The 20,883-nt window shown below is 43.9% G+C and overlaps 1 non-coding gene across 1 annotated transcript; it reads right to left on the minus strand.

The window, feature by feature from the left end:
• Positions 1-3,080: 3,080 nt before the first annotated feature.
• Positions 3,081-3,187, minus strand: LOC128773132 (U6 spliceosomal RNA). Its single transcript, XR_008417414.1, has one exon. It is a non-coding gene; the product is annotated as a U6 spliceosomal RNA (small nuclear RNA).
• Positions 3,188-20,883: the final 17,696 nt, after the last annotated feature.

The following is a 20,883-nucleotide window of genomic DNA, read 5'->3' on the forward strand; positions in this document are numbered from 1 at the left end:
AGGCAGTGCGCCCTAATTGTCCCCTGCCACTGAAATCCCACAACAGTGTGCTTGTACCATGCAGAGAACAAAGGAAAGCAGAAAAGAGAAGAAAGGGAACAGAGAAGAGACGCACAAACTATAAACAAACAGTATGGTAGATTTAAAGTTAACCGTATCAATAATTGTATTAAATGTAAATGGCTGTCATAACAAGCCCACCACAGACCGGGTGGCTTAAACAACAGAAATTTATTTTCTTACCGTTCTGGAGCCTGGGAAGTCCAAGAGCAAGGAGCCAGCCAATTCCCTTCCCAGTGAGAGCTTTCCTCCTGACTTGTGAGTGGCTGCCTTCTTGCTGTGTCCTCACGTGGCAGAGAGAAAGAGAGTTCTGGTGTGTCTTTCTCGTTTTCCAAGGGTACCGGCTGTATTGAATTAATGTCCCACCCTTAAAAGCTCATTTAACTTTAATTACCTCCTTGAAGCCCTATCTGGAAGGTAGTATTGTCAGGGGTTAAATTTGGGAGGGCACAATTTGGTCCATAGCATGGTCTAAATTAAATGCAATTTTCTCAGCTAAAAGGCAGAGATTTTCAGATTGGACAATCTACCTGCCAAATCACAAAACCTACTCTCTGGAAAAACCACACATTAAAATGTGAAGACATGAGTAGGTTACAAGTATAAGAAAAGATACACCATACTATATTAATGTCAGGTGGAGTAGTACTGTGAGCAGTCAGAGGAGAGAGGGGCTAGGGAGAGGCCAGGGAATGCTAGTGGGTGAACATATTTGGGGGGCACTAGAATATAAATTTGTCTGAATGGGAGTTGGGCAGTAGCAGCAGGAATAGGCTGGGAAGGAGAACAAAATTTGGAGGCACAGAAAGAAATGGAACATAGAAGGTTTTTTTTTTTTAAATTTTTAACATAGAATTTTATTTTATTTTATTTTATTTTATTTTATTTTATTTTTATTTTTATTTTATTATTTTTTTAAATTTACATCCAAATTAGTTAGCATCTAGTGAAACAATGATTTCAGGAGTAGATTCCTTAATGCCCCTTACCCATTTAGCCCATCCCCCCCTCCCAAAACCCCTCCAGCAACCCTCAGTTTGTTCTCCATATTAATGAGTCTCTTCTGTTTTGTCCCCCTCCCTGTTTTTATATTATTTTTGTTTGCCTTCCCTTATGTTCATCTGTTTTGTCTCTTAAAGTCCCCATGAGTGAAGTCATATGATTTTTGTCTTGCTCTGACTAATTTCACTTAGCATAATACCCTCCAGTTCCATCCACATAGTTGCAAATGGCAAGATTTCATTCTTTTTGATTGCTGAGTAATATTCCGTTGTGTGTGTGTGTGTGTGTGTGTGTGTGTGTGTGTGTGTGTATATATATATATATATATATATATATATATATACACCACATTTTCTTTATCCATTCATCCGTTGATGGACATTTGGGCTCTTTCCATGCTTTGGCTGTTGTTGATAGTGCTCCTATAAACATGGGGGTGCATGTGTGCCTTCGAAATAGTACACCTGTATCCCATGTATAAATGCTTAGTAGTGCAATTGCTGGGTCATAGGGTAGTTCTATTTTTAGTTTTTTGAGGAACCTCCATCCTGTTTTCCAGAGTGGCTGCACCAGCTTGCATTCCCACCAACAATGCAAAAGAGATCCTCTCTCTCCACATCCTTGCCAACATCTGTTGTTGCCTGAGTTGTTAATGTTAGCCATTCTGACAGGTGTAAGGTGGCATCTCATTGTGGTTTTGATTTGTATTTCCCTGATGATGAGTGATGTTGAGCATTTTCTCATGTGTCAGTTGGCCATCTGGATGTCTTCTTTGGAGAAGTGTCTGTTCATGTCTTTCACCCATTTCTTCACTGGATTATTTGTTTTTTGGGTGTTGAGTTTGATAAGTTCTTTATAGATTTTGGATACTAACCCTTTATCTGACATGTCCTTTGCAAATATCTTCTCCCATTCTGTAGGTTGCCTTTTAGTTTTGCTGATTGTTTCCTTCGCCGTGCAGAAGCTTTTTATTTTGATGAGGTCCCAGTAGTTCATTTTTGCTTTTGTTTCCCTTGCCTCCAGAGACGTGTTGAGTAAGAAGTTACTGTGGGCAAGATCAAAGAGGTTTTTGTCTGCTTTCTCCTTGAGGGTTTTGATGGCTTCCTGTCTTACATTGAGGTCTTTCATCCATTTTGAGTTTATTTTTGCGTATGGTGCAAGAAAGTGGTCCAGGTTCATTCTTCTGCATGTCACTGTCCAGTTTTCCCAGCACCACTTGCTGAAGAGACTGTCTTTATTCCATTGGATATTCTTTCCTGCTTTGTCAAAGATTAGTTGGCCATACGTTTGTGCGTCCATTTCTGGGTTCTCTATTCTATTCCATTGATCTGAGTGTCTGTTCTTGTGCCAGAATATAGAAGGTTTTGATTCCCTAGTTAAGGAGTTCAAGCTTTACCTGAGTTCAGGTTGAAGAGGAGGCAGGTGTTTTGTAAGAATTGATCTGGAGGCAATGTTGAGGATCAGTTGGAGAAGATAAAGTAAGACAGAGATTTTAAATTAAGTTTTCTAGGAAGGGTGTGAAAATGAATATATTTACATTAGATAATAAATAAAAATTTCCCAACTGCACAGTACATGCATCTGATCGGACAGTATATGCCACATCTCTGCTTGGTTTCACCCTTTTCTCTTTCCCATTTGCACTCAAATGCATAAAAATTTGCCTAGATAGTCCCAACTCATGAAAAGAACACTGACTGTCACAGATGGTGCTTCACTAATCATGGCTTGCAACAAACAGTTTTAACAAGATTGCTGTCTTAAAAAAAAAAACAACAAACGCAGGGCTACTAGTTATGTGATATTTTGTATTTCATGAAACAGGAATTTGGGGAAAATAAAAACAGTAATACTTACCCAGGTGACAGTTTTTTTCCATTATAATATTTGTTACAACATTAGAATTAGAGTCTAGGGGGAGGCTGTGGGTAGCCTGATGTATCTAAAGTTTGAGAACCAATTTTCCAGGTGGTTTCTTTCTTTCTTTCTTTCTTTCTTTCTTTCTTTCTTTCTTTCTTTCTAATATGGAATGCTTCACAGATTTGTGTGTCATCCTTGCGCAGTGGCCATGCTAATCTTCTCTGTATCGTTCCAATTTTAGTATATGTGCTGCTGAAGCCAGCACGCCAGGTGGTTTCTAAGAGCACCTTTACCTTTAAATTCCTCAAAAGACACAAACTATTGGGGCATCTGGGTGGCTCAGTTGGTTAAGTATCTGATTCCTGATTTCAGCTCAGGTCATGATCTCACAGTCATAAGATCAAGCCTCGCCTACACACTGAGCATAGAGCCTGCTTAAGATTCTCTCCCCACCCCCCCCCCCAACCTGCATGCTCTCTCTCTCTTTCTCTCTCTCTCTCTCAAAAAAAAAAAAAAAAAAGACACAAACTATTGAAGCACCTTCAAGAATAGATAATCCAAATAGACCTGTAGCTATTAAAGAATCCACGTAGGGGTGGCGGGGTGGCTCTGTCGGTTAAGCCTCTGACTTTGGCTCAGGTCATGATCTCATGGTTCGTGGGTTCAAGCCCCACACTGGGTTCCGTGCAGCCTGGAGACTGCTTGGGATTCTGAGTCTCCCTCTCTGTCTCTGCCCTTCCTCTGCTCACTCTCTCTATCTCTCTCTCAAAAATAAACAAACATTTAAAAAATTAAAAAAAAATCCACCTATTACTACCACTCAAATGGGAGGTGTCCAGTAAAGCTCCATTGGGAAGGGTCCCAGCTTTCTTTAGAGAGAGGCCTTCAAACTGAAGGATCCAGATTACCTTTTGAGACCCTCATGAAATACTTGTGAACAGAGGTGGGGAGAGAGGACATCATAATGATAGGTAATGACTATGTATTAAGTGCTCATTGCTTGTAATCTTTACAACTCCCCAAGTTAACAGTCATGATTCCTATTTTCCTGGCGATAACCTCAGGGGTATTACATACTGTGTCCAAGGGCACTCGATAGTAAAAGGCAGAGCTGGGAATCTCAGCCTCTTGGTGTGCTGTCTCCTTTCAGCCAGTTAAGAACAGATAAGGTGGCAAAAGTAGAAGACAAGGTGGCAGCTCTCCACGAACGCGATAAACATCAAGATGTGACGCAACAAATGGTCCACACGCAATGAGAGGTCTCCCATCAGACTGTGTCCTGATAGTTCCATGAGTTCTATGAGTCACAATGTGCTTTCATGATCTTCTCTGACACTCTCAGCAACCCTGTGGGGCTAGCAGTCCAGCAGTTTGGATCTCTATCTTACAGATGAGAAACACAAAGTTCAGAGACATATAATGCACCCCCACCCCTGCCATAGCGACACCTTTATAAGACAGAGTTTGAGGACTTAAATACCTCTGCTCCCCACTATACCAATACATTTCCACTTTCCCAACCATGCAGCCTGCTAATAGCATAGACACTAACTGAAAGGCAAAGCTGAATATTTTAAACTTCCCAGGCTAGGGAGTCCTGTGATCGGAAGTCGTCACCTCAACCAGCGTTGAGCACGTCTTAGTTTCGTTACACCGAATAAGCATGGAAGATGTTCATTCGTTGGAAAGGAAGCAAGAAAAAAATCCCAAATGGCTGCAACAGAGACAGGAGGCATTACATCCCTTCCATTCTGACCTGCCAGGTTTATAGAGGGCTTATTTTGGTTTTATGCCCCTTTATAATGGATTTCCAATCAGAAAAAAATTTCTCAGCGACTTCCATTGAAAAGAACATGTATTCTCAGGGCTGTACTGATTCTCAGGTCTTGATACTGATTTCCCAGGACAAACCTCCTTAGTTTCATATCCTTGAAGATTTTCAGCAAGCAGCTTTTCCAGGTGCACAGTGACACAGGGCCAGGCAAGATGACAAGAGCTGAGAAAGTTCTAGTCTAGGTCACCCCAAGAGTTCATGGTGAGCATGGCATTTGAAGCTGGAGCCTTCTCGTTTGTTGTCTTTAAAATAGCTATGCGGATCTTGCAACTAACTCCAAAACATATCTGTATTTGTTTTAATACAAAAATAATATATCCCTCACATCTTCACACAAAGTAGTTGTTCCAGGATGAAGGTCTATAATTTAGCCTCTGGTTTCCTCAGCAGTACCCACACCATCCTTCTATTTTCTCAGCTCTAGGGAGAAGAATTAAGTGGATGAAGTTTGCCTTGTTTAGTGCCTCCCCTCCCGCTCTGGCTCACCTTGCCTCCTTTCCCAGCAGTCAGGTCTTGGGGTCCTGCCCTGCCCCGCCCGGCAGTATCTCCTATTCTAGACCTTTGTGTCCCTTCACCAATACTTGCCAGTTCTGTCTTCCCTCAAGGTGATGTCAGATTTCTCTTTAATGTTGGAGGTTTATATGTTTCTCCCTCCTAAGTAATATACATGTAATTTTACATGGGATTTCAGGCGTTATGGCAGAATTACCTGAGAGATATCTGGGGGCAAGAGGAGCTCCATGGCATCCCTAAGCTCATACCATAAAAGCAGCCACTTTGGCAGGGGCATTGCTCTTACCAATCCCCAAACCGTGAGTGTGGCTGGTGAAGTTATCACAGCAAAGAGACAGAAAGCTTTAGATCCCATTTATTCAAATAGTTTTTCTGGGCTTTCATCATGGTATTCTTGGAGCTGTACTCGGTGGAGTTTAATTTTCAAATGTGATACAGGGATATGACAACAATGACAGCAGGATTCAAAGAAAGGTTGACCTAAGCCCATGATGGTATCCAGGTTCCTAGGAGCCCAGAAAATGGTGGCTATACTTGGTTTATCCTTCAGGTCAACCATTGCTCATTGAGATCTGAATCTGTTTCTAGTACATCCTGTTAAAATTCTTAGGGCCTACTCTCCCATGAATAAAAGTGTTAATTACATTTTCAAAGCTGTAAACTCAACACAATGTGTTTGGAAGGGGGTGGGAGGATGAATAAGTGTTTCAAGACACTTTCTGTGCTGGCTTTGTTCACACATCCATTTCTGCCCACATGGTGCCACACACATTACACCTTTGGGGTTCTGCGGAGTGTTTTCTTGGTGTGTGTGTGTGTGTGTGTAGGTGTATATATGGTGGGGGGATCATATTCTTTTTTTTTAATTGCAAATTAATCTGAAGATCCTAAAAGTTGCTATGTAGATACCGTTTGGGAAATCAATATCTTCTATTTGCTTTAAAATACAGAAACAGGGGCGCCTGGGTGGCTCAGTCAGTTAAGCGGCCGACTTCGGCTCAGGTCATGATCTCGTGGTCTGTGAGTTCGAGCCCCGTGTCGGGCTCTGTGCTGACAGCTCAGAGCCTGTAGCCTGTTTCAGATTCTGTGTCTCCCTCTCTCTGACCCTCCCCCGTTCATGCTCTGTCTCTCTCTGTCTCAAAAATAAATAAACATTAAAAAAAATTAAAAAATAAAATACAGAAACAATATTTATACTCATGGGGCCTCATGTAAGCTGCATCAATCAACTACATGAATAGACATATTGTTATGGTTCCAGCAGGACCCATGATCTCTCTTGGACATATCTGCTCCCTATCTGCAGACAGGTTTAAACAACATATCCCCATCCCCTCCCCTCCCCTCGGCCTCTCCCCTCCTTGCAATTGGGAGCAGAGTAGCCAATTCCTTGGCCAGGCAGGACTGGTCTGGCTTTCTCACATGGTGATGGCACTAGAACTGAAAGGCAGAGAGGAGTTGAGGCGTCCCGGAGGAGAGTCAGAGAACATTCCCTTTAGCTTCTTTCTACTGATTTGGGAGTTTTACAAGTTCTATCTGTGTCTTTTTCGTAGTTATTCTTAATATTTAGAGGCATCCTCAATTTAAGTCTCTAATGTTTTCCAGACTTTGCCTGTGTAATTTGAAACCCTTCAGTCTTAACGTGGTAACATCTAGCTCAGTTAGCCAGTGTGTGCCATCTTTTCTGTCCTTCTCTCGATCCACACCAACCCCCATAAAGGTCCAAGCCTTTGTTGACCTACAATGGCATGGCACAAAATCTAGAACCATGTTGTCTTATCTTAATATGCTTTCATTTGGGGGATCCCACAGGGCAGGAAGACATCCAAAATCAAGCTGTCAGCAAGGCTCTGCTGCCTCTGAAGTCTTCCTCAAAGGCAGTCAATCCTTGGTATTCCTTGGCTGGTAGTTGTGTCACTCCAGGCTCCACCTTTACTGTCACGTGGTTTCCTTCCCTTCAGGTCTGTACGTGTCCTCTCCTCTTCTTATAAGGACATCAGTAATTGGATTTAGGCCCCACTTTAATACAACATGACCTTGTCTTAACCAATTACATCTGCAAAAGACCCTTTTCTACATAGGCAGTATTCTGAGGTTCTGGGTGGGCATGAATATTTGGAAGACACTAGTCATCCCACCACAGAGGATGATGCAGATGGGGTATAATGGTCTAATTCTCCGAATGAAGTCTGTCATTTCCCATCACCTTTGCTGGGGCCAGCCTTCTCTGGAAGGGGATTTTCGGGTAATCTTCGGAGCAAATATCTTGATAGGTTATGGAGGGTAGAGTGCTGCTCTGGGCACAGCAGGTCATGACGGGTAAGTGTACTAATAAAAGAGAGACTGAAGTTCCCTTCTGCAAATTGGAAAGTCACCGGCTGCACACCCCGCAGGGCCTGGAAAAATGAACCTCCTCCTCACCCTCTTTTTTGTGTTCTTGATAAAGGGCTCTGACTCAGAGGAAAAATACACAGGCAGCCCGGGGCCATGTTTACAGTTAAGTCCACATGGCAGTAACAGAAGCCTGCTGGGAGGAATTAGGGCTATTACGTGTGTGGCAGAATCTGTGTGAATAGTGGCCCATGCCTTTGTGGTGAACTGGGGCAGGAATGGCTGATAGGTGAAGGGACATTAGTGGACAGTGGGGAAAGGTTTGTCTTGGGATGAATATTTAGACGGCAGTTATTTATTCAACAAACCCGTACTATGCCAGGCGCTGTATTGTACTGTATTGTATTGTATTGTATTGTATTGTATCCCTTCTTCAGTATAACTCAAATATGAAGTATAGGCATATTTCCTATGGTTAAATCCTCAAAATGTGTGGAAAATCTCATCTGAAGTAGACATAGCTTTGCTTAAAGCTGAGTTAACCAAAGCATAGGATGTTGACCTAAAATAACTAGGAATTGGGCTGAGAGTTAAATGGGAAATGTCAGAGTTTGTAGGAGACTCCAAAAGGCAGATGAAATCAACATGGGGTCCAGAGCAGATGCCCCTGAAATCTACGAACCTAAGATGATTCCTTACAGGGTTACATTAGGCTTTGTGGAAAAGCCTAGAAAAAAGAAACCATAAACTTTATCATATATTCCGGGAAATGTGTTGCCTTTTGAGTTTATGTAAAGAGAATTGCTAAAAGGAAAAAGTTGAAACATCTTCCTCTAAAACAACCTTGCACATAAACCTTAACAATGTGCTCCTCAGCTGGATAATGTCTTTTGCCTTTAAAAGTGTGACTGTTGATCCAGGCTCTGGAAGCTTGTAGAGGTGAGGGGATTTCTTTCTCTTTATGGGCACCTAATCCAAGTAATCACTCATTCAGACATGTTTCTGGAGTGATTACCAGGAGCCAGGCACTAGTTGCTCATGAAGTCATAGCATTTGGGAGTCAGAAGAGCTTGCACAAAGTGTTTGGTCCCTCCCCTTCATGTCTCAGATGAGGACACTGCTCAGGATGTTGAAGGCCTGGCTCAACACCACCACAGCCAGAGGGACCAGGTGTTCTGAGCCATGTTGAATGCTTTCTGTGCAAGGCCATTGTTATGGACCGAATGTGCTCCCCACCAAATTCATACGTGGAAGCCCTAACCACCCAGTATGATGGTATTGGGAGGTGGGGCCTCTGGGAGATGATTAGGTTTCGATGGGGTCATGAGGATGAGAAGAGCAAAAGACCACCACTCTCTCTCTCAACCATGTGAGCACACAGTGGTAAGGCATACTTATGTGAGCCAGGAGGAGGGACCTCGCCAGTAATGGAATCTGCTGGCACCTTAAATTAGGACTTCCCAACCTCAAGAACTGTAAATAAATGTCTGTTCTTTAAGCCACCTAGTGCATGGTATTTTGTTACAACAGTAGAGCTAAGACAGCCTTATTATCCCTTATTATTATTGTGGGGTTTTTTTGTTTTGTTTTTTTGCTAAAGTCTTGGTATCGGCTTGTTTTTCCATTATTTCAAACAACTCCCTCCATCTGACCCCATTCTCAAAAGCAAAACAAAACGAGCAAAAAAGCAAAACAGAATTTGAAATATACTTGTAGAAGTCAAATCCAAATAATGAAAAATGAAGAAACAACAAACAACTAAAACCTAAATGACAAAGACACTTGAATTCAAGGGAACCTATCTGAAGTTATCATCAGCACGATAAAGCTCTAATGCAATGCTACAACCCAGGTGTGCTGCGAATTTTGCCCAGGTGTGAAGATCAAAATCTGTGAGTGTAGATAATAGGAATGCAGCATCTCTAAGGGCTTTTCCAAACTAAAATTCCATGATCCAATTTTTTCTTTTTCCTTTTTTTGCCTTTTGAAACCCATAATTTTGCTCACATGGTATAACTGACCCACAAGTTTTCTCTTTTCCAAGGGATAATTAGCAAAAGGTTTGATTAAATTCTAACAATTAATTCAATTCCATCCACTGTCCTGCAGCCCAGTATAACCATATATGTAATGATTTTATGTCTTTCACACCAAAATGTGTGTGTGTATACCCTTAAGGCAAAGTAACAAAAGTTTCCATAAAACTTATATGACTCCTTATCTCAACAGCTACGGAGACTTGAAAATATAAAATCCATTTTTTAATGCAATCTTAACATCAAGCTAGGAGATTGGGCTTTCCTTCTATATGAGAATGGGAATCTTCTCGCCCAAATCATTATTATAAGGTTTTTGAAATAGTAATATCTATTTTCATATGAACCAATCTGGAATTAACTTTTCTTTGCCTGTCTGTGCGTATGTTTGACATTCAGGGGTTAGTCATTTTGTATCAGGTGCTCACTCATAAGCAGATACCAGATATCCCCTGTATAAAGGAAATATGGATAAGAAAATTGAGGGCTTGGAAGTGGCTCAAGAACACATACTTAAGTAGCTGACCCTACTGTAGCCATGTTGTCCTACCCCAAAGTCATCTGAGACTCATTAGCATGTTGCCAAACCTGTACTAATACAGCTTAATCTTACTCATGGGGAAGGCTTTTGAGTGTGCTGTGTTTCTTACAATGTTGTGTGAAGACCATCTGAATGAGAAACTCCTTGGGAAGCGTTTTTTTTTTTGGCTTTATTTTTAGTGTTTGTTCAGTTTTGCGAGTAACAGTGTGAGCAGGGGAGGGGCAGAGAGAGGGGGGTACAGAGGATCCGAGGCAGGCTCTGTGCTAACAGCAGCAAGCCCGATGTGGGACTCGAAATCAAAACCATGAGATCATGACCTGAGCTGAAGTCGGATGCTCAACTGCCTGAGCCACCCAGGTGCCCTGGGAAGGGTGTCCTTTTTAAAAACACAAATTGCTAGGCCGTCTATCCATCCCTACTAAATCAGATCGTGGGGAAGGGTCCCAGGCATAAACATCGTAGACGTGTTCTGTGGTTGATGCTTAGGCTTATTAAGGCGTTAGAACTGTTTTTAGAAAGGACATTGATTCATAGCAGAGTAATCACCATAGTAACCTAGGGACCCATCACCTGAACTGTATTCCCTGTGATTTCATGTTTACCGTCTCCTACTTTAAGTGATAGATCAGAGAGAAATAAAACCCACGAGGATCTGGGCAAGCCATCACTTATTCATTAACACAGCTCCACGTCCAGAAACAGCCTGACATGACAACTTTTCTATCTTGGTTATGGTCGCCTCCAGACAACAGAACGACAGGGTCGTGGATCCCCTTCAACAGACCAGAGATATGCTTGCTCCCGAGTGGCCTCTTCAGGGACACATCGTCATTCTGCCAGCCTTGCCCACGTGCGACATGGCAGGGTGACCCCTGAGGGAAATGCTGTGTGCTAATTCTATCCCAATCCCTCACCTCATCAAGTGCAAGGATCCATGAATCAGACAACAACTCAGAGATGGAAGTAAAAAGGCATTCAGAATAATTTTAGGAAGAGACGGGATGGGCCACTTTTAGAACTCTAGTACCAAAACGTGAGAAAAGAAGAGAAAATGAGACAGAATATGAATTTTCCATCTTCCATTTTCTGAGCTGGTCTGCAAATCCCTCCTGATAAAGCAGTTTGACTAAAGCTCAGGTGATGGGCCTTTGGTTGCCATGGCAATCACTCAGCTGTGTGCAGCACCTAATGCGTCTCTAATTTTCCTGCAGAAGTGCACCCAAGGTCAGCAGAGGACACACAATGCCTGTCCCAGACTCCTGGGGACAAAGTTGGGCTCTGCCTGGCACACAACCAAAACGTCTTTGAAATTCATTCCATTCCTTCAAATATTAGTGATCGTTTTGACATGATACAAAATGAGGCAGGTTGGAACGCTGGCATGAAGGAAACAGAATTTTATTTTTACGTAACTCAACTCGGTTATGATTTCTATCTTTATCCCAATGAGATAGTGTGAAAATCCCATCAGTCTTTAGGGATCACCATGCTTTCTCAGGGTTGTGTGAAGGTGTGGGTTGGAGGTGGGGGGCAGGGGTTGGTTACAGGCTACCGGGTTTGGGGAGGGAACATGTAGACACACAGGTTGCCACTGAGACCTCCCTCCTTCCTGTCCATGTGGCTGTCCTCGGTCCTGCAGAACTCATCAAACTCAGCTTTCATCAGTTTCCTTCAGTCCCCTCAAATATTTTCTAGTATCTGAGTAGGAAGGAACCTCTCTCTTTCAAGGGTCTCCCATGCATTTTGTCTACACCCTATCCTTTCTCCTGACCATGAGCTTAGAGTTTTAGAAACTCAGAAAGACTATTTTCTGCCCGGCTCTATTTCTCCTTTGAGACATTTAGTCAATAACTATTTATTGAGCGGCTACTAAATGCTAAGTACTGTTCTAAGCTATGGAGACACAGTAGGAGAAAAAATACACAAAAAATCCTTGTGATTATGGGGCTTATGCTCTACCAGGGGAGACAGACAACAGTCAGCAAATGTAACAACAAATAAAGGAGAAGATACACGCTAGGGAAAAATAGAACAAGAGCAGGGGGACCAGGAGGGTGGAGGGAAAGCAGCGAGTTGCAATTTTAGAGAGAGGATGGGGTAAGCCTTGTGGAGGTGACATTTGAGCGCAGACATAAGGAAAGTTGAGGAAATAAGCTAAGTGGGTATCTTAGGGAAGAGTGTTCCAGGCAGACGGAACAACTCAAGCCAAGGCCTTAGGACGGGAACATGTTTGGTATTGTTCGAGAGCTGCAAACAGACCAGTATGGCTGCAGGGTGTGAGGGGGAGAGCAGCAAAGGTAAGGTCAGAGGTGTGTGTGTGTGTGTGTGTGTGTGCGCATCCATGTGTGCACCCGCGCATACGTGTGTGGAGGGGTGTTCTGAGAGATCATTAGGGTCTTGTAAGCCCCTGCAAGGGCTTTTCTGAGTGAGGTGGGGCATCACTGCTAAATTCTGATTAGGAATATAATCTGGATTTAGGTTTTAAAAGGAACCCTGGCTGCTGTGATAAGAATAGACCCTAAAGAGTGAAAATCAGAACATAAGTTCTTGTGTAAGAACACTGCAGAAGCCCAGACGGGAGCTGGGCAAATGAGAAGTGGTCAGGTTCTAGGGTTACGACCCTCCTCCACCTCCACCTCCACCTCCACCGGATTTTTTTTTTTATCATGTCCTCTAAGTTTCTCCTTTACCCCCACTGCTAGAGGCGGTCATCATAAAGCCATATTTTATATAGAATGTGTGATCGGTTTTCCAGCAGTTTTGCTTCCTGACAAGCGGAACGCCCTTCAGGGATAAGGCAGGCAATCACTTGTGCCCTGGCAGTTCCCGGTAACATGAGTCATTAAAAAAAAAAAAAAAAGCCATCTAGTAACTTGATTTGCAAATGACCTCACAATTTGAGTCATACGATCTAAACTTCATTAAATCTGGGAGGACGTGTCCTATCACATGCTGTACCAATTAAGCACTTCTTTAAAAAAATACTTTACTTCTGTGTTCTGTAGCAATCTGTCTCTTCTGAACTGCTATATAACAGCCCAGCTTCTATCTCTGAGGGCCTCTCATGACTTTTGAACGAAATCTCAGCTGTTTTCGGGGCATATATGGGTATCCATTCTACACAAGACTTGGAGATTGTTGCTCTGGTTTAAAACATAACAATATCGGGGGTGTTGGAGCAGAAGCGGCTGGCATCTTGGGATTATTTCAGCTGCTTTTTGTTAACATTCGTTCTGAATGCAGCGGTTTCTGCTTGGGAGCCATTTAAACTGTAGTTACAGGAGTGCCCGGGTGGCTCATTCGGGTAAGCGTCTCTTAATCTCCTCTCAGGTCATGATCTCATGGTTCATGGGACTGAGTACCGAGCCGGGCTCTATGCTGACAGTGTGCTTGGGATTCTCTCTCCCTCTCTCTCTGCCCCTCCCCACTCATGCTCTCTCTCTCTCTCTCAAGATAAATAAATAAACGTTAAAAAAAAAAGTGTAGTTGAAACTACTGTATACGCAGAAGAAAGTTTATCTATTTTCACTGCTTTAAAATCTTCAAGTTTTGTTTGTTTTTGTTTTGGATCTCCTTTTGTAAGTCTCTTCGGTTTATTAGGTGCTGAGCCGGTCAGGATTCCTGGTCGTGAACCACAGAAATCAAGTATGGCTAACTCGAGTGGAGTGGAGAGTGAGTCAGAAGACGTGAGACAGAGCCCAGAAATGACGAGATGGCTGGAGAATCAACCTCGAAGGACAGGCAGGGGACAGGGGAGGAAAGGGACAGCCAAGGCCACTGTGATGGACCGGATGCTTGTGTTCCTTCCAAATTCATATGTTGAATTCCAGTGTGATAGTATTAGGACATGGGATATTTGGGAGGTAATGAGTCATGAGAATGGGGCCCTCATGAATCAGATTAGTGCCCTTATAAAACGGACCCCACAGAGCTCCGTAGCTTTCTTCTTGCCCTATGAGGATACAACCCAGAGTCTGCAGTCTGCAGTCTAAAAAAGGGCTCTCACTGGAACCCAACCATTTTCTTTGACCCCAATAGCCAAGTTCTATTGATTCTTTAAAATGTCTCTTGGCTCCTTATTAGTCATTGTTAATTTTACCATCTTTGTTTAGGCCCTAGTGACATGTTGCCTGAGATCCATAAAGCTCCTAAGCATTCTTCTTGACTCTAGTTTCTCCCTGCCCTGACTCATCCACCCCATCGGACATGGTGTTTGCCAAACCCAATAACAACCTGGCTTTCTTAAAATTTCTGTGGCAGACCCAACACAAGGTCTTTAGCCTGGTGGTAAGTGTCTCTCCTTCCCTTGTCTTCATCTCTGCAAGTTCGCGTGCACACGTCATGCTCCCATCTCAGTACATTTTCACCTTTGGTTGGAATCTTTCCATTGCCCCTCACTCCCCGCAGGAATAAGTTCCCCGATGGAGCATGCGGTACACTAGGCTTTCCGCACCTGTGCCTGCCTACAGTCGGCCTGTTCCACACAGTCTAAAGCTGTTTTATTCCTCAGTGCCAATAACGTATGCTTTTGTGTTCTCCCAGACTAGAATGCCTGCCCATATCTTTCTTCTTTACAAACTCTTATTTACCCTTAAAGATTTACCTTATTTACCCTTAAATGATTTACCATTCATTTAGCCCATAATTACTGAGTCCCTAATGTGTGTCACATACTCTCCTGGGGGGAGTGAGCTCGTCAGACAGGATTCCTGCTCATGGATCCGATGTTTCAGAAGAAGAGACCCAACAATTAATTGGAAACAAGTGAATGAGGTAACAGCTGATAACAGTAAGCATGCTTAAAGAAATAAAACAACGTGTGCTGGAGAGCTGGGGGCAGGGTGGCTATTTACCCTTGTGTTTAGAGAAGGCTTTCTTGGAGAAAGTGCTGTTTTTTCTGAGACCTGAATGAGAGAAGGAACTAGCGTGCAAAGATCAGGGAAGAAGATCATCCCACATAGAGGGAAGAGCGAGTGCTAAGGCCCCGAGGTAAGAAAACCTGTTACGTTGGACGAACAGAGAGGCGGCCAGGGGGCCGACGTCCAGTGAGTGAAGGGGAGAATAACAGAGATGAGCCCGGAGACTAAGAGCCGGATCAGACCATGTGTTAGGTATCAAAGGAGTTTTGGATTTTCGCTTTCTCTGATGAACCTTCACTGACCTTCTTCCACTAATTCTTTAGGCACAATTTTGCTTAAGTGACGCTTAATCCTAAGTGACGTCTCAGTCCTAAGTGATGCTACTACTGAGAACACTAGCTGGCCATAAAGCACTCTCATCTCAACTTTCTTTGTGGATCTCTGGCCATTGTTGCATATATTTTTAGCAAACGAGACAAACTGTTGCTTTGTTTTAAAATGGCACTAAATTAAGAGAGAATATAAGTGAACATTGAAAAGGCAGTGAGGATACACACAGGAAACGTGTTCAAACAGGATTCTCAGCAAACACATTATCCATATTTGCAAATTTAGACACCCCAAAGTCTCCAGATATGGTCCTCCTGAATGGTTAAAGGTCTACTCTGCCATGATTTACCAACCTGGGTTATAATCTGGTTGTCTGTTTTTTCAACTAAATTATAAAATCCTTCAAAGGTAGGTTCTGTATACAGAATCGCTATGCACATAAACTTCCACACAGCATAAAACTGGTTTCATTGTTGAAGCTTATTGAATCTCTAAATAATTCTACTTCAAAAATCTTTGCTTACACCGACAGGGATGGTGTAAAGATAGTGCGCAGTAAAGGATGGTCCCCCAGCATTTGGGGGAGAATGTCCCAAAATATAAATCCTCCCCCTCCCCGCCCCCCCCCCCCCCACTAACCAAGGTAGAAGCTGGCCTTCCTTTGGCAGCTAGGGTACAGACACATGACCTTGTCTTCTCCAATCAGATGCACCCATGTGACGCTTTAATTTGGAAGAAAGCAGTGAGGAAACGGCTGTTCCCCAGAATGCAATTCTCAGATGATAGGGCAGTGAAGGAATCCAGCTTTCAATAAGCTGGGGAGAGGAGGAGGGAGAGCCTGGCATCCAGCCCCTGGGGTAAGAGGTGGCAGTCATAGTATCTGCATCTAGCGATAGGGACCATGACCTTGTCTGAGCTGCCCTGCAGCCTGGGCTCCCATGTTCATTGACTCTTAGCCTGACTCTAGCCCTCCAGGAATTTCTGTAGGCAATCTCATATCTTTTAATAAATTCCCTTTCTGTGTAAACGGCCCGTATGCCTTCTATTTTTCTCAACTGAGACCTCTGGTGCAGGCAGGCTGCAGATGGCAGGGAGACTTTCATTTAAGTGTTAGGGTTGAAAATGAATCAGGAATTAAAAACAAAACCTCTGCAAGTTATAATTTAAGCCAGTGGGGGCATGATAGCTGGTTTATAAAAATTCAATTTGCTCATTGCCTCTTGGAGAGCAAAACTATGGAAATAGCATTGCTTTAAGACGGAAGGTGGGTATTTGGCAACATGAAACTTGTGAAGACATTTTGACTGTTAAAGTACCCCAGTGGGATAAGGCACAGAATGAGGCTACTCTGTCACTTACGCTTATGCTGGCATGCTGCTTGATGGTATTACATCCTTTTCCAGCATGAGCTGTTTCTCTTTGCCTGCAGACCCCTGAGCATGTATAAAGCCATGGTGAGTGTTTCTACGTTGAATTCCTGGCAACTGAAGGGGAGGTGTTGAACCACTTGGCAGAGCTTGTATTCTTGTGTTATAAACAGCTCAGGTTTTTTTCTCCCCTGGACTGCGTTCATGGCCTGTTCTTCGCTTTTAATGTAATCATTGTACCAGGTATGATTAGCTCTGCTGATCGGGTTCCAAGGATAAAAGCCAGCATCAACCTTGGGCTACACCCTGAGCTAGAATCAGTCCTTGCTTAATTCTACCAATAACCCTATAAAGGAGGAGTTATTTCCCTACTTTTCAGGTGGGAAACAAAGACTCAGGAAACTGGTGTTACTTGCCCAAGTACTTGGATTGTGAAATCAAGGTAGTAGTAGGTCACTGCTGAAGTCTGTTGGGGCTGCTAGAACAAATTAGCCAATCCTGGGTGGCTTAAACAACAGACATTTATTTCTGGTGGCCGGAAGTCTGAAATCAGGGTGCCTGCACAGTGGGGTTCTGGTGAGGCTCTTCTATGGGGTTGCAGACTGCTGACTTTCTGTTGTGTCCTCGCACAGTGCAAAGGCAGTGAGAGAACTCACGGGGATCTTTTTATAAAAGCACTCACCCTGTTCATGAGAGCTCCACGCATGTGATAGAATCACCACCCCCAAACCCCACCTCCAAATACCATCACACTGGGGGTTAGGATTTCAACATATGAATTTGGGGGGAACACATTCAGTCCATAATAACTACCAAGAGCATTTAAAAGAATTAATGGAAAAATAGAATGACATCAGAGTACATTGTGCTTCTCAGGGGTCCTATTTCATGAAACTAGTCTTTTTTTAGAGAGAGAGAATGTGAGTAGGGGAGAGGGGCGGAGGGAGAGAGAGAGAATCTTAAGCAGGCTCCTCTCTCAGCGTGGAGCCCAACATGGAGCTCGATCCCACACTTCTGGGATCATGACCTGAGCTGAAATCAAGAGCCTGAGGCTCAACTGACTGAGCCACACAGACACCTTGAAACTCTAGTCTTAGTTTTTTTACATGCATGCAGATGTAAGTACTGGGCAGTATGTAAAATATATTTCTTAGAGTTGCAGGAGAAACTGTTTGAAGGCTAATGATTATAGTCTCAAGCCTTCATGTTATAGGTGAAGGAACTGAGGCATAGAAAGAGGAAGCAAATTGGCCAAAATTACTCAGCTGTTGAGAAGAAAAGAGCGAGCAGGGAGGCTCCTGCTACTCTCTTTTTCTATCCCCATATAAAAAATGGCCACTAAAATTCCTGTCTTTTCCACCTTACAGAACTGTTGTAGAATTAGATTTATTTTTAAACCATAAACCATCAGACAAACACAAGGTACATGTTGGTATCAGTCAGGGTTATCAGTGTGAAGACAGAAACTACGCTTTTTTTTTAAATGTTTATTTATTTTTGAGAGAGAGACAGTATGAGCGGGGGAGGGGCAGAGAGAGAGACACAGAATATCAAGGAGGCTCCAGGCTCTGAGCTGTCAGCACGGAGCCCGACGCGGGGCTGGAACTCATGGACCACGACGAGATCGCGACGGGAGCCAAAGTTGGACACTCAACCAACTGGAAACTGCTCTAGGTCTTTAGGCCGAGAGGAATTTAACCCGGGATTTAGGTCACAGAATTATTGGAAGGGCTGGGGGAGTAGGAAGCAGGGAAGGGTGATGTGATCCAGAGCCCAGAAAATGCAGAAGCCAACATGCCACGGCCACAGCAGGGGCCCGTGGTCTCTGCACTTGCTGGTTAACAGCTGATAACCGGGCAGAAGAAGAATGGTCTCTGCTTTCTTCCTCCCTTCTGACCTTGGTCAGCGCTTCTTGTCAGCAGCACCTAAATAGAATTTTTCTGCTTGGCTGGGGACAGCATCCCAATTTGGGAGTGTGGTTAAGGGCCACAAATGATGCCCAGCATAATGTTTAATCCAAGTTTTCTCGGTCTGTCCCTTTCACCAAACCAGACAGTATTTCTCTGGCTCTGCCCCCTCCACAATTATGGGGGCTTCAGCTCTCACTGAGACACCCTCCTACTCTTCCTGTGGGTCTTCTGAGTGTCTCTAAGGGCCGGTGGCCACACCGCTCTTGGGTACCACGTGTCGCTAACCTGGTCTTCTCTGGAGCCCCGGCAGGGGTTCTGTGCTGCCGGCCAATTTTGAGGCTGCTGCTGCTGTGGCTTTTCCACTGGCTCTGCCACCACAGGGTCTGCACCCCGTAAAGCTTGGGTTCTGCCATCTATGGTTGCACCTGTCACCCTGGGGTGCCGCTGCCACCATCTACAGGAGGTGTCAGTGCCACCGCGATATGCCAGCTGAAAACAACAGTATCAGCTACTGAGGCTGTCTGTCTCACGGCTCTGCCCTCGCATGGCACTGCTATCGCCATCTGCTAAGTCTGCGCATCATCACGGGGCCAGGTCACCACCCAGCCCTGCCACCTGCTGCTGGTTCCAGCAGCACACTCTGGGGATGTTGCCGAAGTGGCCTTGCACCCATACGGCATATCCGGAGATGGCTGTTTTCATTGCCCCAAATTTATGGCCACATGTAACCCCACTACCATATGTCACAGTTTTTGTTTGAAAAGTGACCTTTTGGTACTCTTCGTTTTTTAAGTTCATTGCTGATTTTTCTCTAAGAACAGGATGATGGGAGCCTGGGGCCCAGAACAGTACACCCATTCCTTTGGTCAACAAATGTGTGTTGAGTCCCATTCTAGGCTCTGGAGGTAAAGTCGTGACCAGAGCAAAGTTCTGCCTCTTGTGGAGCTTATAAGTCAGGTTGGAGGTTGATAATAAAGGCAGATCATAAACAATCTTACAATATATCAGGGGTAATGAATGTCATGTATCCCAATGGGGGAGGGAGGGAGGGAAAGAGAGACAGACACATACATTGATTTTAGCAGTGGTTAGGGAAGACCTCCATGATAAAGTGACATTTGATTTCTACTTTTACTATGGAATGAATGTTTGTGTCCCCACCTCCACTCCCCCCACCCCACAACAAATTCATATGTTGAAATCTAATCCCTGATCCCCAATATGATGGTGTTAGGAGGTGGGGCCTTTGGAGGTGATTAGATCATAAGAATGGAGCCCTCATGAGCAGGATTAATGCCCTTATAAAATTGACCTTCAGAGAGATTCTCTCTTTCTCTTTCAGCCATAAGAGGACACATCAAGAGAGAAGCTGTCTGCAAACCAGAGAAGGGGCTCTCATCAGACACTGAATCTGCAGTATCTTGATCTTGGACTTCCCAGCCTCTAGAACTATGAGAAAGAAATGTTTGCTGTGTAAGCCACCTGGTCTGTGGAGGTTTTGTGATAGCAGCCAAAGTCAACTGAGACAGCTCTCTATATACTGGCTGTTGCTATTTATGCTGTTTCTGTCTGCATCCAATCATCTCAGTGACCCTCCAGCAGCCAGTCCTCAGGGATGCTCCAGGCACAATATCTGTTCATCAAATAGAATACAGTAACACCTTGGATTGCGAGTAACTTGTTCTGCAAGTGTTCTGCAAGATGAACAAATGCTTCTAATAAATTTTATCTTGATCATTTTTTGACATTTATTCATTTTTGAGAGAGAGACACACACACAGAGTGTGAGTGGGGGAGGGGCAGAGAGAGAGGGACACACAGAATTCGAAGCAGGCTCTAGGCTCTGAGCTGTCAGCATAGAGCCCGATGCGGGGCTTGAACTCATGAATTGTGAGATCATGACCTGAGCCAAAGTCGGACAACCAACTGAGCCACCCAGGTGCGCCAAGTTTTATTTTGATAAATGAGTGATGTCTTGCAATATGAGTAGTATGTGACACTGAACGTCACATGATCACAACTGAGCCAATGGTTCTTCTCCTTCTCTCTCTCTCTCTGTCTGTCTCTCGCACTGTGGGATTGTGGGTGATCATCTCCCATGCTCAGATGCTCAGTCTCAGGCTGCAGTGTTTGGCAGAAATCAGTGATTTTTCAGAAGTCTGGAAGGTACCCCCAACTGGCACTAGTGTATTTTTGGTCATGTCATCAAAGCATCTATGGACAGTCCTTTGCTTTTCAAT

Source organism: Panthera pardus, unplaced genomic scaffold (assembly GCF_024362965.1).
Source record: "Panthera pardus isolate Hobbes unplaced genomic scaffold, ASM2436296v1 HiC_scaffold_24, whole genome shotgun sequence".
Lineage (NCBI taxonomy): Eukaryota > Metazoa > Chordata > Mammalia > Carnivora > Felidae > Panthera > Panthera pardus.